The sequence below is a fragment of the Geospiza fortis genome, unplaced genomic scaffold, assembly GCF_000277835.1.
Source record: "Geospiza fortis unplaced genomic scaffold, GeoFor_1.0 scaffold53, whole genome shotgun sequence".
NCBI classification, from domain to species: Eukaryota; Metazoa; Chordata; class Aves; order Passeriformes; family Thraupidae; genus Geospiza; species Geospiza fortis.
Genome location: NW_005054305.1, coordinates 10,739,921 through 10,764,269, shown reverse-complemented (window position 1 = coordinate 10,764,269; position 24,349 = coordinate 10,739,921). Strand labels below are relative to the sequence as shown.

Here is a 24,349-nt window from a genome sequence, read left to right as displayed (position 1 = left end):
AGCCACTTCAGCTGAGGTGTACTTGCATGCTATTCATTTGCATCTCCCTTTTCTGCATGTGTATTGGTTTCTCCAGAAACTCCACTTGCTTCTTGGAGTTTGACATCCTTTTCTAAACTATGTTGCTTCTTCACTGATATGTTTATTCTTGTGTCCTCCTACTCACACCCCAGTTGTTCATTGAAGTTTATGCTTTCTTGCCTGGTGTCGATGTCAGGCTTACTGTAGTACTTCACTGCATGGTGGGAATTAATTTTTAGGAAAGAAATCAGACAGGCGGCAGTTGGTGCCGTGTCTCCTCAATACAGTGCAAGAGCTACAATACAGTATGTAGCATGGCAAAGATACAGGACAAGGTAATGAATGAAAAAAGTAGTGAAACAGTTTCCATGCAAGGAAGGCCTAAGTTGGTTTAGACTTTTCAGCTCTGTAAGAGACTACAAAAGGGAGAGCACTGAACACAGAGTTTCATATCACAGACAAAATGATAAAGGAACCGTGAGTAATATTGATGGGATAAAGGGTGAGCAAAATCATTAGCTAAGAGGAAAAAGACATAGTGGGAAATGGGCTCAGAACAAGCTAATAGAGAGCTGTTGTTAATAAAATGTGAAATTAAGCTGTGGCACTCCTTGCCATGGGATGTTGTCGGTACAAAAGATTACATGGGCATGAGAGAGAGCTGCCAAAATAGTGGAAAAGGGCGGATATTAAATCTGTCTAGATCGCTAAGTCCCTAAATCACAAGTGGTGATGCTTCCCCAAAATACTGTGCTTTTGTCTTCCTCATGATCTGCTGTTGGCTGTTCCTGGAGCAAGGCTGCTGGGCTGATGGACTTTTGCTCTGGCCTGCAAGGACCATCGTTGTGTTGCAATGAGTATTCAGGGACCCCGAACCGGAACAAATCACCCAGAACTGGAACAAATCACCCTGGCTGAGCCAGATGCCTCGCTGTCACAGAAACCACGTCTGTCTCTGTGAACGTATATAGAGCCACTTGCAAGCTAGTGAAGTTTTTTCCATGTAAACTGAAAGCAGTGTTGTGTTGTCTAGAAAGCCTTTTAATTTCCAGCCTAAACTTATTTTGATAAGCTTACACTTCCACTTCTTTGTTCCAGCCCTACTGACTGTCTCTTCAGTTTATTTATTAAGAACTTTAGTCTTTTTTTTTTCCTTTGGTCAGATGTTTTGTTGTACTATCCCAGATAAGTTTTTTGTGAATATGTATTACTAGATTTATACATGGTGTTCCTAGTGAGATCTTGGTAGTCCGCTATGGTGGTGTCTTTCTATCCCTTCCTGCACTGAAAATACAGCTGCTTTTTTTGAATCATTATATTTTATTTCTTCTGAAACAGCTTTCTTTAGTGACTTTTACTAGCTGCTTATAGGAGGGTTATACTCAAATTTTTTCCTTCTCTGCTGCTTCCAACTAATAGTTCATCACTTCTCAGCAGCAACCACTGTCTCTGAGAGCATTACTCTGTTGTTTGTTGTTCCTTTTCATCCTGTTTCTGTCCTTAAGATTTGTTACAAGATTTTTGTGTTAGTGTTGTTTCAGTCTGCACTGTACTTCTGCTACCTCCTAGTTTCATATTTTCTGCATGTTTTTGTAGTGCTCACTTAAAGGCATAAAAAAATCCTAAATGGAAGTGTTGAATCAAAAAAGACTAAAGACCAATCGTGGCAGAAGTCCCTAGCTAACATCCTTCCACCTTTTTCTGAAAGAAATCTGTTGTCATCTCCTCTTGGTCGGCTGCTTTTCCTGTCATACTGTTCTTGAACTAACTCTTCTCAGCTCAACAAATTACTGCTCAGGTGGTAGTGTAATATATTCCTTAGGAGTGAGACTAGAAGTGTTGTGCTTCTTTTGTATAAAGACTCTGTAATGTTGAAGAAAAGCTGGGTATTTGACATGGTTCATGGTTTTAAAAATCATGTGACATTTTGTTTGATTTTTTTTCTTTACCTTCATGTTTTCATTCTTTCATTGAAAATGTGCTCCAAGCAAGAGGCCATGCTATCATCATTAGTTGTACGTCCAGATAACTTTTCTCCACCTTTCTCAGTATTGAAATGAGGCAGAAAGTGTGTACTTGGATTTGATGCTCTTGTGAGACTGTTCCATCTCATCACAGCCTTGCCTCCTGTTAAATCAGAAGATAGTATTTCAATATGAAAGATAAGATTATATAAGTGTGGTAGATGCTTTTTTTTTCCTAAATTCACCTTTCAGAAGGCCCTGTGTTGGTCTCTGTTGTTGACAGCCATCTATGGTGCAGAGGACTGTAAACTTCTACATTTTTTTCACTCTAGGAGGAGTAGTGAGTGAGTTCAAACAGTTTGCCAGGGCTCTCCCTGTTGTGATTGTAGATGTTTGACAGACTTAGATCGCACCAAGTTTATTCAAGGAGATCTATGCACTGCCAATAATAATTTGAACTTGGTCATTCAGCACCTTTCATCACCCCTACTAAGGTGAGAGCATCTTACAGTGCTGTGATACTCCATTAGTCTGCTGTGCTCAGTCTGTTCCATCAGGTTGGTTCCTCTTGGATGTTGGGTCTGCGGGACAGAGCTGGTGCCAAATCCCCATGTTCAGCAGGGTGCTGAAATTGCTGCTGTTCCTGACTCTGAATGTTAGTACCAAGAGACTGCAGGAAATCTGTGTATGCTCTTGGGGCTAGAGATATGGGAATCCCAAACTGCTCATCCCTGTTCGTGAGGTGGCTCTTCTCTATCTCCTCTTGTGCGGGCACAAAACCACTCCAGAAACTGCATGGAAATGGTTGGAATTCTTTCTGTAGAGTTAATTTGACTGTTTTAGCTCTCTGTGGTTAACTTGAATGTTTTAGGTCCCTGACCTGGCACAGAGTGTGGAAAGGGAAAAGGAAAGGGAAGGGAAGGAAAGGGAAGGGAAAGGGGAAAGTAAGGGGAAAGGGAAGGACGAAGAAGCCCTGAACTGTGTCAGTGTGGAGGCATGCTGAAAATAACTAAGTTCTGGGCAGACTAACAGAGTGCTGACGTGTGCTGTCTTCAGCATGACAGCTGGACAGATGTGTCCATCTCTGATCCCAAAGCATTAGCCAAGATGCTGTGCCAGAGCTGTTACCCCTGCCTCTGAGCTGCTCATGGATGAAAAGCTGAAAAGCTCAGCTGCTTCTGCTGCACGGTCTGGCTTCCAGCAAGGGGGTGGCTTGTGTCGGGCCAGCTTGGCATCTTGGCTGGGCATGGTTGCCTCTGCCTATGCTCGACCCAGTAAACAAGGTGCTTGTTTAGGCGGAGCTACCTAATTCTGGAGATGGCTGCTTTGCTTTTGGGATTAGATCCAGAGATGAGAAGGTAACTGCTGAAGTTGCTTGCCAAGGCAGCTATCAAATCTGATGACGGATCAGGCCTTGAGGTTAACTAACAGCAATTATCTTTACTGTAGCTATATCTATTCTGAGCAGTTTTTTCAGGGGTTTGTTTTGTTTTGTGTTGAGTTTTGTTTTGTTTTGAAAAGTTGATGCCTCAGAGTGCTGGTTTGTGTGTAATTCAAGGGAAGTATCAGCCCTCATCTTGGCGTGTGCAGCCTTTTGTGTACAAACCTCAAAGTTGTGGTGACAAGTATAGGGTAGCAGTGAGAAATTAGTATGTAAATGTTTGATACATTCTTACATAAATGTTTGATACATTTTTGTGTTTTCATTTGGGAAAGCCTCCTCCAAAAGCATCCCCTGCTTTGGTAAGGAAGCAAATTATTTCAGAAAGAAACATGTTGAAATCATCAGGCCATTTATTGTACCTGTTTTGGTAGTGAGTCTTTTTTCTCAGCCATTCATTTGCATAACCCTAGCTCTTTTTGACCGTTTTGTACCCTTTTCTTTAGCAGATGTTTCCCCCCAGCACTAGTCATGGTGGCAGCTTGTGCAAGGTGGCAGGACTGGGTGAGTTTGGGGAGAGGGATGGAAGCTGCAGGTCATAAATAAGTGTATTGTGTGTGGTTGACGATATGTAGCAAGTGTGGTTTAGTAAGATGAGCTTCCAGCTCTTCCTGCAGAACGGTCTGCACACCTTCCTTTGCTCTGGCACATTTCTGTGAGGTGATAGGAGGCAGGAAAGAAATGTCATTTTTACGGCCGAGTTTCTGCGTGTTACTTTTTCATGTGTTCTTACTGATAGAAGGCTTGGGTGGCTGCCCTGCTGTCAGACTGTATTACCCAGCTTTAGCTGGTCATGAATCCCTGCTTCGTGTTCACAGGTATTGCTTTTTTTCTTGAAGACTGCTGATGTGGGCAGTTACAAACACTGATGGAATGAGCATGATTCTCCACATCTCACTTTCCTCCCTCTGGTACTCAGATTTCAATAAGTAGGGCGTTTGCAGTTTGAAATTTGTAATTGTAACATTGTCTGATGGAAGAAAAGGAAAAAAAACCTGCTAAAATAAGTAGCATAGAACACGCTAGATCTGCTTCAGATAAAGCTGTTATTATCATATGCCATTAAACCAAGTGTTTTAAGGGATTAGTAGATACTATATTTTAAGAGATTGGTTAGTGGTAGGAAGTAAGGCTGCCAGTGAAATCTTTATTCTAGGGTCCAAATGCAAAGATCTCTTATTAAAATTTATCCAGTTGTTTAGCTTCTCTTAGCAGAGGGTTCATAGGTCACAGAAACAAGTGCAGTATGAAATTTCATACTCAATGTCAGTCACCTGCTTTTAAAGAAAAATAGTTGTATTTCATCATTTCCGAAGACAACAGTTACTGCTTTTTGCTGTCAACAGATGCCCCTGTGTGTTTACATTTGTCTGTATCCTAAACAGTTTTGATTTTTGTTTTGTTATTTTTATTTTTTGCAGTAGAAGCCTTTACAGGCTCCAGAGGATTTCATTGGCTTTCTTTCTAGCCACTTTTCCCTAAGATAAGGTGACCATACCAATGATGTGAAAAATCCTGTCTGCAGCATTGCCTTGCAATTCATTAACTCTGCTGCTTTGCCTCTGCTTTGCTTTGTTTCACTTTTTAGGCTCCCTTCTCTTCATGGGAATCCCTGTTTTGGGGGTTTTTTTAACCAACTTTTCATCTGCTACAGGTGAAGGGAAAAGAGGGCTTTCTTATAACTGTTTTATTAAGAGAGCCTTGTTATTCCTAATCCACTGTAATTTGTCTCGGTTTCCTCTTCCTTAATCTCATTTTGCCCCTACTTCCAAACCTCCTCACCTGCATGCTGATGACTCCTCCCTCCCTGATCTTGGGGTTTGGATGAACCTCGGAGGTGTGGTTAGATGCCAGAAGCACTCAGTTATTACTTACACAGGGAAACTTCATCCTGTCTGACAAGCATACATTCGTAGCCTTGAGGGATATACCTGAAGGGCACTGAGTTTCCACTCTGAATTTAAGTACATTAGATTATGTATACATATTTGTTGTGACTTGGCGGGTATCCCAGTGCCCGAGGTTTTAAAACTTATACTTTGCTATATTCGAGGCAAGCTCAACTGCGTGTTTTAAAAGATGCTCTGGGGAGATGGGAGGCTGCTGTTTGGAGTCCACAAAGGTGTTATCCTCTCTAGATCTGGTACAACACAGGAATTCTGACTACTGTTCTGTTTAGTCCTGTATTTTGTCTTGATATTAGGTGCTATCAGATGCCTCAGGGCATAACTGTAAGATACAGGTATAACTGTAAGATACAGAGGAGAAGGCCCTCTCTTATTTAACTCTCTGCTGATTTGTGTTTTGTCCTGGAAAAAGAGGGTTGCTATTATTTTTTCCTGAAGCCCTCTTGAAATCATATTCTAATTTTGGATGATCCCAGTTATCTATGTAAATCTTGTCTGTCTGACTGTAAGCTACCTTCTGGCAATTAACCTCACAGGCTAATACTTTGCTGTTAAAAAACAAGTTGTGGCTGTTTATTTGTTTAAAATTTGCTATGCTGTGGCTTTATTGAGGCTCTCTATCATAAGAACAGATGAAACCTGTTACTCTGAATCGGAACAAGTTACTCCACTGCCAATAATTTTAATAGTTTTATCTTGTTATCTTGTTAAAAAAATAAAAATTAAAAACCAAAACAACAAAGACACAAGCATAAAAATGCAGCTTCAAAATTCAGGTGCTGCGGATATGCTGGAGGGAACTGTGAAGTTAAAACAGCTGTATTTTATGAAATTCTGTTTGGTATGGCACTTTTCCTTATAAGGACCAATGACCAATTGTTTTGATTATTTAGAAGGAAAAAATTCCATGAGAACTGTTACTGAAAATGACTAACTTGGCATTTGTGATCTGTCGCTCTCTTACAACATTTGATGCAATACTGAATTTTCGATAGCTGAAACATCCAGTTAGCTGCTCAGTGCTTCAGCTGTTCCTATGTGACCTGTTTGTTTCATTTTCTTGTAAATTGCTAATGATATCTGTAAATAAATACTCCTCCTTTTTATAGTGGTGTCTTCTTAATATCCAAGCCTTTGTAAACAAAGAACAGCCTGTGCATCTGATAGAAATCTCCAAGACTCAGTTTGCGATGCACAGTGACCTACCTGCTTTGGCAGCAAGGAGCTGAAGTGATTCCTTGGGTTTTGCCACCAGAGCAGGGAAGCCTTGGAAGGAGGAGTGTGGCTCTGAAAGAGCATGGTAGTTGGGGCTGCACTTTAGAAACAAGGAATGGATGGGTCTTGTTGGGAGAGGAGGGAAGATTTGACAGAGAGGTAGGCTGGATTTGGTTAAGTAGTTTTGTTTCTTTCTTTAAGCAAGGACTGGAAATTGATAAAAGTGTGTAAGCTGATATGCCTTAGCTGCTTTTCTCAAAGTTGTAGAAGGGTATGTGAGAGAGATGGGACCAGGACTTAGCAGATCTGAAATGTGCATATCCATCTGACCCATTCCTTTGATGTCTTAGTGGCTTATAGAAGATGCTTGAATATAGTAATTACAAATCTGTTTGTGTTATCTGTTAGAGTAATCTCTTAAAGGTATAGGATGAGGAATAACCCATTGTGGGGTTTTTGTTGTTGGGGTTTTTTTTTCATTAGGAAATTCTTATTATATGCTGAAAAATATTTTTCTCTAACAAACAGAAACTGCATGTAAAATTCACTGCATTTCTGTTCTTTACTTCTATTTTCGTTTTGTAAGTATGGAAACATAGGATTCACTCAAGCAGACAATAGGTAGGATTGTCCCTTTGTGAACTTTAAAATTGATGACGTGAGAAAGAATTTCTAGGCCGATGATTATTGAGAAATAATTAACAAATCCAATTCACTATGGCTTAGTCCCCAGTAGGATGTTACCTTGAATACAGTGCAGTTCCTCTTACAGCATCATGTGTCCATGCTGAACTGAATTCTCAATGTTGCATCACAAAGGAGTATTTACTGTAGTAAATGCTTGTTGTGGCGAGCTGGGTTCCACTCAAGGTTTCTTTGGATTGTATATGATGCGCTGGAGTTCTTATTTCTTCCCACCTGGCTTACTACCCATGTTGTGCTTTACTCCAGGATCATTCTGAGTAGAGGTAGATGCTCCATACATGTTGGCAGGTAGGCAAGAGTGCTGCTTTTTGTGGTGGAGGTTGTAAGAAAGTTGGTTATAATAATATATTAGTTTTGAAGGGTCTGCTAAGGCTCTGGTGGCCTCCAGTTCATATATGACTGAGCCTGGATATTAATCATAATGGGATGGGCAGGTACAGGTACATACATAAATGAAGGAGAGAAAACACACCTGGACCTGGCCTTGGGAATGAATCAGCACAAGAGACCACAAAGGATATAGCAGAAGACAAAGAAACTCAGCAGGATTCTTGATCAGTGCCCTCATACATGCTCAGGGCTGTGGTTTTGCAAGTGACATTGCTACCAAATCCAGGAGTGAATATTTCTTTTCTCTCAGATGGTACACAGTGCCACAACAGAGGCCTGAGGTAAATGAATTTTAAAAAAAAACACAACAAACCAGCAAAAAAAAAAAGTCTGTAGCCTCACCTATACCATAGTGTCCTCCCGGCCTGGGTCATCTGCAAAGCACTGTGTCTGCTCAGCTGTGAACAATACCCAAGAAACAGCTACAGGATCCTGTGGAGGCTGGAGGAGGAAACTGATCTGGTAAGTATTGCATGCCCAATTGCAAAATAACTTCACAGGAGGGTTTAAACTACTTTTTCTGGAGCATCGCTCCATCACTCAGGTAGCAGCCTTTCCCTTGCAATTTAACTTAGCCATTCTCAAACTTATGTCAGACTCCTGTTTCATTTATTTTCTGTGAGCTCCTCATCCATACAGATGTGCTGTCCTTTACTGACCATCTCTAAACTTCTGCACTCCAGCTACTGTCCCTCCATCCTTTCATTTCTCTTACTCTGTCATCCAGAATATCAACGTTTACTGTCTCCTACCCCTCTCCCTGGTCTTTGCTCAGCTAGCCTTGCCTTCTTACCAGTCCAGCTGTACGGAAGGACTTCTCAGAAACTTTCCTGTATCAGCTCCCTGATACTTCCCATGTCTACTCCTTCCCCTTGTTCTCTGTGCTCTGTACCTTCTGTGTAAAAGACCCATTTCATGAGGAATAGCATCAAATTATCTTAGCTGCCCAGATCAGTTATCCTCACTGTCCAAATCTTTGCAACTCTGTCCCTTATCTACCTTGCCCTATTGGGAAAACCTAGAGATCTCCAGAAGGAGAGTGCTGACCCTTCTCTTGGTGTTGGTGTCACCATGGAGTTCACTGCCTGCTCCCTGCTTTGGGGGTCCTGAGGCTGTGGGGAAGGCAGAAAGCAGCCCAGCCCAGTTAGACACAGCAAGGAGTTGCCTGTCCCAGCTGAGCTGAAGCTGTGGCATGGCTCACCTCCATGCTCCCTGGAGCTCTGCTCCTCAGGTTGGGTGCGAGGGGAGATAGTTTGAAGGCTGGAGGGAGTAATGTGTTCAGGGGATGTGCACAGACATAGAGAATGGATAGTGTTGGATGGGACTGCTTCCTCCTGCTGCTGCCTGCACCCCTTCCTGTGTGACATCCTTCAGCGTAGCAAGTGTTGGTTTGCCTTCCTCCCAGTCGGTCTGTCACATCTGTGCTGCTGACTCATGTTTTGTAGTTTGTCCAGTACCTGACTCCACAATTGCAAGAGCTCTCAATCACACTTTTTGATAGTTTTGCATGCTTTTTTCTTCACTCTTGTTCCCCTCAGCGAAATGTCATCGTCTCATCAGTCTTACTTCAAAGCTTTAATGATGTATTTCTTTGCTGTGCCAAGTCCCAGACATGATTCACACTTTTCTGCCTCCTTTCTCTACTGATTTGATCTGTCATTTCCTCCTCGCTAATCACAGCCTTCCCCAGCTTTGGTTATGCTGCCCCCCTGCTCCAGACCTTAGTCGTGCTCACAGTGTTTATTCATCCTAGAGCAGTCTCAAATACAAAGCCGTGCTGTTGCAGTTTCATTTCTGTGCTCAATCTTCACTCAAGGTGAAGTACACAAAAAGAATTTTGAGCTCTGTGGCTATTCTGTATTTTCTGTGTAGTAAAATGAGCTTGTGTAGATCTAAAAGCTGCAACAGAAATTTCTTACCTTCACAGTGTATTTTACAGTAATCTTCAGAAGCCATAAAAGGAGTGAAAATAGTGTGTAAGAGGGGGGGTTTGACACAAAAAGTGCCGGTAAAGGAGGCGTTGGGTTGTTTTGGGGTATGGGTTATTTTCCCCTCTAAAGAAATGGTCCTCTGACACTCCTGGATGAAGCTTGTTGATAGGTAACCTTGCAGTGCATTATCACAGTTTGCCTGTTGTCTTTATAAATGAGGTCTGTAGGTCTCCCAGGAATTTGTTAGGGAGTGCTGTCCTTCAGCATAAGGACGGCTAGTTTCCCATGTATGCAGTTAAATATGCAATGCATACTAGTTTTTTCTTTAAAAACCAAACAAAAAACCAACAAACGACCAAAAGCAGAACCCTTTATACTCAAATTCCCTATCCAACAATGTCTGACCATTTCAAGTTTTGAAACAATAGCAACCAACTTACCCCATTACATATGTCTCAGTAAAACCTACAATAGCATATGTAGTATGTGGAAGTAATTTGGATAGCATCTTGCAGTTCTGAAGGGCACACGGTGAAAAGAGAAACTGGAAGAAAAGAATCTAAATGTGGTCATGAAGGAAGAAGCTAGTTAGCAGTACAAAAATAGACTCTGTATTGAGTGGGGTGACTAGTAACATCTTTATTTTTTCTGATTTCTCTTAGCACATAAAAACACTGCAGCCCATATGAAGAGGGAATTAATAGCTAAAAGATAGCCATCAGATTTCAGAAGATAAACAAAAGGTGGATCTGAACCTTGAAATTGTCAGCTTAGCAAAGGCAGAATGGTGAAAGGAGGGTTTCCTGGAGAACCCCCAGAAGATTGTGATGGATTATGCATTTCTGGAAGTGGACAAGAAACAGGCAGTGCAAAGGTGCTAAACCTAAACAGTTCTAACAGAACACTGGTCAAGTATTTTATCTCCAACACCCTGCAAAACATAGAAAGTATTTCAGATTGAGACCACTATGTCAGTTGAGCTGAAATGTTTCCTGACTACTCTGATTCTTGTGTGTACCATCTAGAGGAGCACTCTGTGCAAGACTTGCTTTGTTTTTAAGGTTATTATTTTTCACTGAAAAAAATTCACCATCAGCTAAATCAGTAAATAAATCCATTTGTCTAAACACCTGTTTGAAAAATTAATTGAACACACAACTATTGTAAAATTCATCTCTTCACAACTTTTTAAAAATAAAATTAAACTAAACATACCTTTTTGATTGGAAATTTTTTTGCTAGCCTAGAGCTACTTTCCCACAGTGTGAAAGGAGCCCAAGCATCTTGTTAGAGAGCACTTTAGAGGAAGACATTCTCTGGGATTCACAAAAGCATCTCTATTTCATGTTTCCATCTGCCCTCCAGGATTTTTTCCCATAATGTGCATGAAACATTGATGCATACCATACAGTCATAAGACTATTTTTATTCCATCTTTTTTGTCACCATCTTCCTTCCACCTTTCTGGAAGCCTGCCCTACTAGCAGTTTGCAGCTGTTCGAGGCAAAGTCTTGCATGTGTTTTTCTCACATCACTTAATGTAGGCTTGAAATCAGGGAAGCAGAGTCTACTAAGTTGTTTTTAAAAAAAGAGAGCTTCTAAGTAGTCTGGTGTCTTAGACTGTGGAGAATAAAATTTACATTTCAGGAAATCCGGGTCTTTCATTGTAGATCAGCCAGTGTTGGTGAATGCTTACTGTGGTAAACTGTGTCCTGCAAGACTGAGATAGTCTTAAGCCAGTGTGTTTGGGGATGGAGCTAGGACAGAGTAAGGGAACATGTATGCATTTCACAGCCTGTTTCTGTGACAGCAGGGAACCCTATCCCTGTCCCTTGACATGACATGGAGAAATCCTGTGCTACTGTTAGCCTTCCTGGCTTGCTTGTCCTGCCGATAACATGATGATTATCTTGTGAGTTAAAGGTAAAGTTGTTTGGTGACCACATCGTTAGGACATTTCATCAGGCTGACAGGAGCTCCCAAAATGGTTTTCTGTTGGTGTAGCTCCAGGACAAAATCTTTGTGGACTTCTAGCAGATTCTGGCTTTGCTGGCTGAAACTGATCCAGTTGTTGTTTCTGGTCACCTGAATCCAAATATTGTAATCCGGGTGGCTATTCTGGATACTAACTGCCTGCCTTATCTCCCACTACAGTGTTCAGTTGTGTAGCTCTAAATTATGCATGACTGCTTTTAGTTGTTCACTAATCTGGCATCAAATCTCAGAATTCTTAGGCCTTGAGATATGCATCCCAAATTGCATTGCATGGCATCACCGTGCTCTGGAGCAGAATGCTCAACATGCCAAATGGAAAATGGGAACAAATGAAGAGCTCTATGTACTTAACTTGTTCACAAGGATGCTCTGGTAGCAACAGGGATGGTGGGGGCTCTGAGTAGTCACTCTAGTCAGGGTAAGCTATTTAGGTGTGTACTAAAAGCATTGCACAAAGCTGGTACATGAACAGTCAGAAATACATTTGGTGTCTGTGCTGTGCAGCTTCAGAAAGGCTCACTGGTTGCACCTTTGAAGAGGGATTTGCTTTGGTATTACCTTAAGTATTCTGCATTTTCAGTTAACCTTCCCTAAGGCTTTTGTGTTTTAGCTCATAAGGTCATTGGTACCATCATCCAGCATCACAGTTGTAGCAGTAGTGGCAAAAGCAATCATGGCTAGATGTAGCACTTCCTATTTACTGTAAAGCTACAATAATCTGTGAAGTATGTTCTTTTCAGATAGAACAGCAGTTCCTTGACTGTAGGTTGTATTGGAAGTGACTGCTTGGAAATAGGTCACTCTTTCTTACTTGTTGCCTTTCTTTGAGGGCTGGGATGAGAGGTTGAGGAAGCAGGGCAACCAGGATCATCAGCATTTCAGTTGGAATAGCTCCAATAAATAATATGGTTAAAAGAAATCCAAGGTTACAATAAAGCAGTGCTAAACCCTGTCACAGGTTTTGCCCCCAGGCAATGTTGTTTCCACAGTGTGACTCTAGGCAGGACTGGGCTTCTGCTGCAGGCTTTGCACTACTGCATGGTTGCCACCTATACACAGGATGTGGTGTTATGTAGTGGGGAGACTACCCTGTCTCTCAGTCACTTTATATCTGTCCTGCATGAGTTGTGGTTTTGTTCCAGAATTGATCTTTTCAACCATCTAGTGTAGCATCATGAGAGAAATCAGCTCCTGTGGAAAGCCTTGTCCTAGCACAGTGCTTGCAGCTTCTATAACATATTGAGATTTTTTTCAACCACCAATTTGCCCCTCTTATTTGAGCTTGTGTTAACTAGCAGGACTAGAGCAACAGTAACCCTTTTACTTGAATGATAGCTGAAACTGTTAAAAACATCTTTAGTTATGATTTGTTAGGTGACTCAAAAAGCAAAACTTTTAACACCAATCTATTTGTGCTCTGCAACCTAATTACATTGTCTAAATGGTACATGCTCGAGTATTCAGGTTCAGAAAAATCTTCTGAAATGCAAGTATAGAAAATCATGGTTTCAGGGGTCTGGGCCAGGCAGGCCTGTACCAGGCAAATCTGAAATCTGTATTTGGTTGTTAGATGCTGTAATAAAGCATAGCATTGGTGGCCAGCTGCATAGGAATGATAATTTGAGAAGAGTCAAAGAAGAACTTGTGAGGAAGTCTGGTCTTGGGCAATTGGAGTTTCTGGGAGGATCAGCAAGAAGATGTTCTGGTTCAAAAATCAAAGTGAACTTTATCAAAAAGACTTTTTAAGGAAACTAAGATTATATAAGAGGGGAGGTCCTTGCACAAGTAAATGACAGTTTAAGAGGTACCATCAAAGGGTAGAAGGCCTGTTCTCAGTTAAAGGAGGGTCCCAGTTAATTTCCAGAGATCTGTTCATGAATGGGATCAGTAAGGGGATGAGCAGTTGGGTGAGCAACTTTGCTGTGAAGAAGAGGGCTAGCTGTAGAGAGCAATGGAAGGACATTAAAGTGCTGAGGACTATGCAACAAAATGGGTGATAAGATTCAGTGTAGATAAATTATGATGATAACTAAGAAGGATAACTGGGCAGAACAATCCCTTTTATATATTGGATTAAGAGTTTGAGCTGAGTATTACCATTGAGGAATAAGATTTGGGAATTGTGATTGGTGATCCTGCGAGATCATGAACTCATTGGTCACCAAAACACAATCCAAAAATGAGAGTAAAAATGTACAGAACAAATTTTGAGAATGTCTTTACAAAAATGTATGTTCAAGTTGCTTCCAAGTGTTGTGTGTATTTCTGGAGCCTTCAAAGGTATATTAGAACTCGAAGCAGCTTAGAGGAGGTCAGTAAAGATGATGAGTTACATAGGTGGCTTCCATTAAAGAAAATTTCTGTAAATTGGAACTTTGGTCTGGGGAAGTAATTAATTGAGGGCAATGTTGTAGACATGTGCAGAGCAAGGAAGATGAATACTGACCACTGCCTTTCAAAACAAAAGCATGCACAGTTAGGAGAGAAGGCACATTCCGAGCCTTCAAAAATGAGAGGTTCTCCATGAAATCAGTGGTGGAGAGACCTGTGGGATGACTTGTTAAACATATGTTGTGGATATTATAAAAAAATATGTGGTTTCCAGGAGAATCGTGGACTATTGCTTGGAAGGGTGATGTGCTCAAAGTTGCTAAACAGAAACCACATATGGTTCAGAAAGTCTCTGACATCAAAGGAGTGGGTGGTCTGAAGAGAACCAGAGAAATATCACACGTCTGTGACCTGTCCTGTACTTTTGGCTATTACTGAAGATAGAATACTGGCCTAGATGTAGCACTAATCTTGCCCTCACACCCATGCTCATTTGGAGGTGTCTTGTGGCAAAGGAAAATACTTTTCCTTAAAAATATCAAATTAGTTCCTGACCATATTAGAGTATAATCTCATGCACCTTTAGGTTGTGTGTTCATGCTTGCATGTGCATCTCCAGGATTTCCTTTGCATTTTATTATAAAAATAGTATGGAGATTAAACAGTAACCAAAGCTTGTTTTCACAAAAGCATCATTACTTCAAAAATGGGTCCAGATTATTCATGAGGAAGAGGGGTGGTGGTGGTGGTGGTGGTGATGGTGTGATTCCAAAACACACAAAAACACTTCCACAGGTTTTAAAAATTCTAACAGTAATTACACTAACAGCGTTATTTGTATCACAGTCTCTCCGAAGTTTTTAGAAAAACATCTATGCAATGCCATGGAGATTCTTAAAAAGTCCATAAAACCACAATCATCAGATGGGCTAGCTCTAGGCAGCTCTTGTTTCCTTTAATTTAGTATATAACCAGGAATCCTTTGGAACATTTAGTAACCAAAACTGAGCTCTCAAGATTTAAAGTGGACCTAAGTAATCTGAAACATGAAAAGCCCACAAAGAGATGCTGGATGGTATTGTGATTTTTTTTTCTTTAAATTACAGACTATTAGGTCATGCTAAAATAAACATTAGTAAGTTCATGTTCTACTTTTCCAGAAACTTAAGGGGAAAAAAAAGGGCAAGCAGGATAGAATTTTTTCTTCTATATTCTGAAAAAAAAGTTATGTAATCCTCTTTCTAGTGTAGCATATTATAAGAATGAGTTACTTTCTAAAATTAAAAAGCTAGTTGTCCAAATTTCATGACTGTAGTACAGCTCTCAGAATTGCATAGAATTATGACAGTGAAAAAAACCATTAAACGTAATAGTCATATCTATATAAATACCTATTTTTCTATGATGGTTACTGTCCCACAGGAATCTAGTGGGTTTTTTCCTCCAAGTGCTTGCTTTAGTAATTAATAAAAGATACGTATATTTAACAGATGTTTATTACTGAAATCCTTGCATTTACTACCCACAAGAAAAGAAATATGTTTAATGATTTTAGTGCATTTGTTTCCATTGCTAGCCAAATTTCAGACTGGTTTGAAGGGAGTGGGATTTTTTTTCCTGCTCTGGTGCCTGCAGTTTCTGTAGTTTTCTCTGTTTTGTGGATGTTTAAAAAAATCCAAAACAGCAAAGCCTTAAATAAAATCTAGTATTGATGAATCTTGCATTTTTCTGTCTTCTATATTATATTCTTTGCAGCATAATCATCATTCTGCACACAGTAGATATTAGTAATGTGCTGTCACTAACAGTAGACTACAATGGTTACCTGGTTTTAGTTTCAGTGGTTATGTTATTTCATTGTGTTCTAGATGTTAGGCTGTTTCCCTCAGGGGTGAACTCTTATGTGTTATTATCTCTAAGTCATTCTTATGTTTATATCTAAGATCACTGGAGAGATATTTTCACTGTTTTGCCCACATCATCCCATTTTCCTGCAGCAGCTTTTGCAGGCAGTTCTCCTGCTGCATGCCTGGATTTGGGGATTTGGTTGTGTCTTCCTGCAGCCCGTGCATGCTCTCACTGCTGTCCTACCATGCTCCCTCAGCCACCCCTCTGCACTGTAGGCTAGAGCTTGAATCCTTGGAGCAGGCTTTCCCTCAATTGAGCTGTGTTGCTATAAGCAGGTCCTGAAGTTCAAGATAAAATAAATACAGCCTTGTATCTATATTTTTTAAAACCCACGCAGCAAAACCGTCTGTTCTTTTGTGATTAGTTTGCATATGTGTGTGTGCTGCCTTTACATGAAGCACCACTGTACCACAGGGCCAGTGCCTGCATCTTTGAATGGTTCTTTGCAATTGCCTGAAAATGCAGATGGCCAGGTGGCATCACCCACCTCTCAATGCCATCTTGTCCCACTGGGGCCTCAGTGTTGGACCCCTTTGTCTTTTCACATCTGTCTGTCAGCTTATGAAAGAAGAGGAGCTGTAAAAGTGCAGCTGATTTCCAGCTGCTCTCAGGTAGGGCACCTGCCAGCTCTCCCCTCTCACTCCTTGCCATCCAAAAGGCCCCACAGTGCCAGAGACAGGGCTCTGGGGGCCAAGATCTGTCCCTCCTGCCATTTGGCAGTGCCTTATTTTTGGACAGTTGTGCCAGGTGTCTGCACATGCTGCTTGCTGTTCAAATCTCTTCCAAATTACACAAAAAAGCAGACAGAAAACTAAATTTCACTGTGAAAGTGCAGGTGTGAGCCTCTCCTGGCCCAGTCAGACTTCATGGCCAAACTCACTTTCTGTTGTCTCACTCTAGCAATGGCCATTCTTCCTTTCTGCCCTCCAGCATCAATGCCTCAGCTTGAGTTTCCAGATGTAGAACCACCTTCATTGCCCCTTTCCCTCTCCACCCCTATTCAGCCAGGAACAGATGGGGAAGGATCAGCATCTTCCTACCAAAGCCAGGATTCTCTTTCTAAGTATGAGCAAAGGTGAGCAGGCTCCCTCAGCTGTCTCTTTTAAAAAGTGCCATGCTGTTCAAATAAATGCAGGTCAAATGGCCTGCCAAGCACAAGCAGGGATGTAGACCCCTGAATCAGTCAGAAGACTTGATTTTAATTCAACATGGAGAAAGGCACCCCTAAATAGGTTGAAGCATCGATATTTCAACATCTTTGCATGGATTTTTCTTACCTGCTTGACTGTTTCCATTGGTGGTGTCAGCTTCTCCATCTGAGATCCTCCCTTATGGAAAGTTAATTCTCTCTTAAGAAGGAGAATTCCCTCTAATTCTCTCTCTGGAAGTCATAGGTGGGAAGTTGGATCTTCTGCTGCCTGCAGCTACTCTGAGTTGAAGTGTCTGCTGCAAAAAATCGAGTGTTTTTCTATGGAGCTGGTCAGACCTCCTGCTCTCTCTCTGAGGCCTGTACAAGTGTGCAGTAGGCACGTTGGTCTTTGTTGATCCAGGAAGGGTGTCTGAGCCTTGCAGGGCAGCAGGTCCCAGCATGCTGTCCTGGAGCAGTACAGGCACTCTGCCACTTCTGCCCTCAGCCCCTTCCAGCAGCTAAATCAGCAGGAGGATTAAATCTGCTCCCCCACAAAATGGAACTGCCTGGTGAGAGGCTTGCGTGTAGGCTCACAGTGCAGGGAATGCCAGAGAAGCCTACATGGTGCTCCTTCTTTTGTCACCTTAATGTGGGGTTAGATTCCTTTGTCTTCAGAAGCTCTGGCAACATTTGTGCCATTTTAAGAGCTCCAGCTGAATGGGGATGGGGTTTGTAGTTGGAGTCATAGAGCAGTTTGGGTTGGAAGAGACTTTAAAGATTATCTAGTACCAGCCCTCATGCCATGGGTAGGGACATCTTCCACTAGACCAAGCTGCTCAAAGCTCCATCCAACCTGTCCCCTTGAACACTTCCAAGGATGGGGCATCCACAGCTTCTCTGGGAAACCTGTTCCAGTGACAGCCTCTCTACAAATGGAAGTGCTGTCTGATAGTCATTTTGGCTCTTCTGAGCCACAATGATGAGATCAGCTGTCTCTTACTGATGATTTCACCAGCTCAGCTCCCCCAGCTGTCCCAGATTGCTCCAACAGAGCAGATTTCATTTGTCAGTACTTTTTAGTCAGGTGACTGCTTGTCAGTGCTTTTTAGACTATTAGTCACCTGGTACAGAAAAGAGGAAAAATCATTACTTATGCTACAGTAATGGTGGCTCTTCTGGTACATGGGCAAGAGAGGCACCCAGAGCCATCTATTGTCCTTTACTCTGAATGGGTCTTTACTGTTGGCAAACCTGAGAGAGGTTGGACTGGGGTATCCTGAGATTAGTTTGCTCCATTACCACCCTGAGCAGCATCAGCTCCTTGCTTCCTTGGGTTGCATTTGTTCATCCTCTTTTCTTCCTCAACTAGGATGCCGGTTGATATTTCAGCTTTCTAAACCTCACACCACAGTTCCAGCTAGGACATCAACTCTTGCCCATGTATTGCTCTCCCATGCCCCTGCTCCCTTTCATCAGCCACAGCAAACCTTGCCAGCTCAAGTCACATCAGCCCCCAAATCCCTGAGGTGGGAGCAGTGGTTTGGGAGCAGCAGGGGAGAGGGAGGTTGCCGGGGCAGCGCATGGGCAGCAGTGGTGTGGGCAATTGGGTTTGTGCCACAGTGTGAGTGAAGGGCAGAGCTGGGAGCTGCTGGCTGTGCTAGGTGGGGCAGTGGTGGCACTGCTGGGGAGTCCTTTGCCTTGTGCATAGCTGAGGTGGTTCACAGGCACAGCCTGGATGGACATTACTGACTTCAGAGGACTTGGTCCTGTCCGTGTGAGTACGTGCTCACCTGGGATGTGTGCGGACAGCACTGCTTAAAGAATCACAGTTCCGTAGGGTAAGTAACTGCTTTCCATTTTGTTTCCTTAAAGAAATATTTGAAACCCATGATGACTCTTAATGCTATTAACTCCTTACTGAGTTCTACCATTATTATGATTCTAATATTTCTAGGACCCTTCCTTTGGTTTAAAACTGATTGATTTCAGGAATTGAAGCTAGATTTGCTGTTTTATATAAAAGGCAAAATGACAAATACTGTGTTCTCAGTACTGTGTTCTCATTATTGCTCTTTTATTTTGAAAGAAAATAACCATGAAACTGTTGTTTTCCTTTACTGTGCTTGAAGCCTCTTAAGTATGAAATGCAAGTTAGGAGGAGGATTATTGGTTATATTTCTGTATTGTCTTCAATATCCTTTCAGTTGAGATATCAAATGTTTTAAAATATTTTCAAGTGTAACTATCTTATCAGATTTTTGAATAGGAACTGTGAATTTGGGGGAAAAAGTGTTACTCATTTTAATAATAAAAAGGAATAGATTATTTTATATTTTTATATTATTTATCTTCCACCGAAGGGTTTTGTAGCATTTTTTTTAGTTGAAATTGAAATATTATCTAACCTGGAATTATCAGGGTGTTTGGAGATTTAGCAAAATTAGTGCTTCACAAATTATGGAAGATCTGGTAAATTGTAAAAATTCTAAGAATTCTTACAATTAGATTAAATAATTAATACATTTAGAGAAGTTGTGTTTTGTATACCCAAGTGGGCTTCGGGCACATGCATGTGACAATGCATTTTGCAGTGTGATGCTTCTCTGCTTCATGTGGAGAATTTATTTGAACTTTGTTATTAATTAAAAATTCTTTCTACCTCATCTAGGTGAAAAGCTTAGTGACACTATGATTATAAGCCCTTAAAAGGAGAATGATACATTTTTGTCCAGTATTATGCCTCAGACATTTTCTAACACCAAAAGCTTCTGAGAAAGGTGGTCTAGAAATCAGCATTATCATGGACAACTTTTGCCTTCTGTGCATAAGGAAAAGTCTTTTATCCAATAGCATGCTTATTGTTGCAAAAAATAGGAAGTATTTTATCTTTTCACTTAATCCTGTCAAATGGAGTAACTGTTTTCATTATTCATACAAACATAGCCCCTTTGTGTGTACATTGTTGAGCTCTTTATATAATAAAGGCCCTGTAGAAACTGAGATCCCACTAATTGTAGGTGTAGCATTGCCCTCACCTGGATCCACTGCATTGTGATTTTGCTGTATTTGTAAGGTAATGAATGAATGAGAGTACCTGACTGTCCTCCTTCATTCTCCTCAGCATTTTAGCTACATCACATGTTTATCTTGTTTATTTACTTGTTCCAGTTGCTTCATTTTCCCGATTCCATACTCCTTCCGTGTCTGTAGTGGCCTGTCCCTGAGGTCATCTCCTTTTTGCTAGAGTGACTTTAGATGTGCGGTGAGCATTGAGGACTATAAACATTTAAGAGAAAATGTTAAATGCCTCTGAGAGGACTTGATAATATTTTAACAGGATTTGTTGGGGTCTTTTTTCCAAACAGGAAATAGTCTGTAAATGTGAATAGTGAAGGAGCTAAGTCCATGAGGACTTAGTCCATTACATCTATACATCTGTCTTAATATTGTCTGCCTAACAATAGTAGTACATTAGTAGAAACACTTAACAATAGTAGCACCTCAGTAGAAACATCTGGGGAATGAAAATCTTCCTTTGTGATAGTGGAAGACGTTGAGATGGGCATTGCAGGGGAATGGATGTATAAGGGTCTTGCTGGGAGAGGAGGTAAGGAGTCATCATCATTTTCTCCCTTAAACAAGGTGATTTGGGAACCCCAAAAAGTGGAGGTGAGGGTTGTGCTCATTAGTTGAAAACAGAGCTTTTTATTTGAGTACTGGAGCTGTTTCTGCCTCCTGCCTGTATGTACAAAGCCCCACATAAATGTTCCTCGGCCATCAGAGAGCTTCAGTTGGTTGTTCTGAAGCACTTCTGACATCAATAGGTGTGTAGGGACACCTGTTTGCTCACATTCACACTCAGCAACAGAGGATGCTGGGGCTGTGCAGAGCTGAACTCGGTATCAAAAGGAAGAATGATTTCTGGAATGAATGGGAAGCCAGAAAGGAAAATGTTTTGTGGGGGGAGGAAGAGGCATTACATTACTGCAGGGCTCCTGCCAAACAGCTTCAGCCTGCTGTGGGGTATGTACAGGGCTCTGCCCTTACACATCTGGAAGAATTGGACAGGATAAACCTCCCCATTACAATGAGGCACTGAACATGTTTTCTGTGTATAGCTGCATCATCCAGGAGGCCTTCTAGCAAGACAAGGAAGACCTGCTGCAAATTTACAAAAGGATGATGGCAGGGGAAAGGGAAGTACAAGGGAAATTCCAAGAAGGCCCTCTCAGTTTGCTCAGGCATACCTAGACTTGCCCTCCTTTGAGATTTACCTGTAGCATGTTCATCATTAAGAGGTTTTATTATTCTTTTAAAATTAATTTTATTTTCCTTTGCAGGTCACCTTTTAAGCTGCTATTTCCTGTATAATTAAGCAGAATGAAGGCATTAGGTTCTAGTAAAGTTGGGCCTAATCCAGAATCTTCTCTTACTCTGTCCTTTCTGAGTAAGAAACTCAAGTCTGGGCCCAGCATTTCACATGTTTTGCTGTAACATCTAAATTATTTGTGGTCTGTGGATTTTTTTTTAACTACATGAAAACTTCTTTGCTTTTGTCTAATTTTATCTCTTTATGTGTCACTGTCCAGCATAGCATTAGTTGAAATTATGTAAGTATACTGCAAATTGAAGTGCATAATTGCTACTGATAATGCAAGAATGATTCCTACAGTTTATAATTAACAGTATATAATGTTCTGTGCATGGGTTGGATCTGTCCCTTTTAACTTTTCCTTTCTGATTCTTTCCAATCCCTGGTCTTGCCACATCAGAGCCTTTATGAATGCGCTGGTTTCGCTGGAGTCTAGTCCATTGTTCCTTTTGTTTTTCAGACCAGTAAAAATGGGAAGTACTGGATTCTGGTTTCCTCCAAGAAGAGTCAGCGGAACTGGTTAAGACCAAAATCTGAGGACTTTAGTGGGCAAACATCAGGTGTGCATTGAACAGAGGCTGCTTTAATCCTCTTTAAGTATATGCTTCTTTAAAAATAGTATTATATATAAGCTTTTGTGTAATGTGTTTGTTATATTTGATACTGCATATAATCATTCATCCTGCAGTTGTGAAAGCACCAGTAAGAATGTGGATTTTAAGTGATAATATGTTGAGACACAAGCAGGCAATATTTCTCAAAATTCTTTCAGCTGGTCTTTGGAAAATTTAATATATGAGGATCAGTGTTTTTTTAAAGTTTTATCTCCATTGCTCAGTCTATATATCCACATCCAAAAAAAGGGAAAAAAAGTGGTTGTTTGCTATTCAGAGATCAATACTGACATTCTTAATTGCCTCACCTATTGAGAAGTGATATGGAGATAATAGTGCATATGTGTTTTTTAATAAAACTCTGTCATTGTCGAAGATTGGATCCACACTATATTTGTTCTAGTGATGCATTTTTAAGGACACTTAAACACAGTTCAAAGTCAGCTTAATTAGTTTTGATTGTAGAGGAACAAAAGCCAAATTGTTCATCCCTGTGAATGTTCTGACTGGTACAGCAGTTCGGTTACCTGAAATTTTGGAGAAGACAACAGCGATCTTATATTGGCCTGAATATAGGATGGTCTTCAGCCTGAAGTGTGATCTTTGCAATGAGAAAAGGAGTGAGAAGTTGTCAGATGTTAATTTGTTAAGCTTAATATGCTGTTTCATAACAAAGGCTGCTATTGACATCACATCAGATTCACCCTTCTGCATGGCCTCATATCCTGCATCTCCCCAGCCTGATGCATGTTCACTTCCTTCCCACCCACCCCAGTGTTACCAGCTCACCCCTATCCTCATGTCCTCAGATATTCCCAATGCCTATGCAGCACTCCCTGAGCCTCCCTAGCCCTAACCCCCATCCTGGTTCTGTCCACTCTCCCTCCCTGTGGTGACTCATCCTCCTTCCCTGTATCTTTCCTGCTGTCCCCACTTCTCTTGTTACTGTCTGGGCACAGACTCCACTTGCTGCTGAGCTGAAGCAGCGCCACTCTTGTGCAGCAGACTGTGGAGGCTGTTTCCTTGCCTTTTCTGCTAATCCTGCCTTCCCTGTCTCAGGCTAGGTATGGATTTGGCAGGGGGGGGCAGAGGGGCTGGATCCCTTGTACCTCATTGGGGCTGTAGGTGTGCCCTGGCCATGCAGTGAGGGCTGTGACTGCTGTGCTCTCAGCTCTGTGTGGTGGGTCTCATGCAGGTGCCTGGGTAGTATAGAAGTACCCTGTGCAAGCATACGTCAGGTTGGATTTTTCTTCTCCCCCCTGAACTTCATTTGTCAAGAGAGATTAGACTAAAACAAAATTTCGTTCTACATTCAGGCCAATATGCACTGAAGACCAGTGTGTTCATTAACAGAACAACAAATTTTATTACCAGATTCTGATTAAAGACTATATTAAAAAAAATACCTTTCAATCCACAGATATAGCACAACTTTGATGTGAATCAGACTCTCCGTTTGATTACATTGGTGGCTTCATTGAAGTCTTTGGAACTGATCTTCATTTACTTTTATCAAAGAAAATTATTGCTCTTAGGTCTCCAAACAACTGTTCCCTGTGAACTAGAATTAGTGAACTAGATTGTTGATTATGAGACAGAAAATAAAATTAAGCTGATACTTTGAAGACCTGTGCATTTTCCCACTCATGGAACTGATGTCTCCAGGCTTCATCCCACGAGTGGGAATGAGTTTGAGACAAATCTGAAATCAAGAGAGTCCTTAAAGAAATGCCTTTTCTCTCACTAGGTATCTTTAAAAGAAGTTAGTGTTTCCTTATGAAATTTAAGGGAATAAGGTGGTCTTGCAAAACTGCTAGTTTAAAGGAGGTAGTGTAGTTTAACCTGTCATTCAAGGACTTCAGGGTTGAAAGGAAGCAGATTTCCATCTTGGTGTACCAGTACTTCTCTCCTCCTCTAAAGACAAGGGAAAATGGGGAGGAGGAAGGAAAAGGCTTAGACAAAGACATACTCTGTATATACATTTCAAATGGAGGTCTCAAGTCTGAGGATTTCTTATGATGCAGACATTAAAGAGGCACTTCCCCTTCCTCTCCCTGCTTCTCCTGTCCTGCCATGCATTGAGGGAAACACAGGCTTTCCTTCCTTCTCACTTTCTTCCAGGACCATGCTGGGGCACTTGCGAGGACCATGTAGTTTCCCCCCCAGCACACCTAGGCACTGCTCTCCACTCCTCTCTGGAGCAGTTGGCTGCCTCCATCTCTGCTGAGCCCCAGCAGGGGTGAGAGGACAGCTAAGGCCAGGGCTCCCTCCCAGCTACCCGACCTCCCTCGCTGCCAGCAGGGAAGAGCCCGGTTTGTTTTCCAGGGAGGTGGCGTTGGGCTGGAGCAGCTGCAGCCTGGTGGTGCCTGCCTGGCTCCAGCTGCCCAGCTCCACCTGTCCCAGCAGCTGCAGCCTCCCGGGCCCTG

At 41.6% G+C, this 24,349-nt stretch overlaps 1 protein-coding gene across 2 annotated transcripts in view; it reads left to right on the top strand.

Annotated features, from left to right (window-relative positions):
- PLAG1 (PLAG1 zinc finger) overlaps positions 1–24,349 on the top strand; it is a 51,176-nt gene that overhangs the window by 18,463 nt on the left and 8,364 nt on the right. For both annotated transcript variants that reach the window (XM_005418323.2, XM_005418322.3), the window contains exon 2: positions 21,770–21,869. The gene's annotated coding sequence lies outside the window, so the exon portion shown is untranslated. The remainder of the gene's footprint in view (positions 1–21,769; positions 21,870–24,349) is intronic.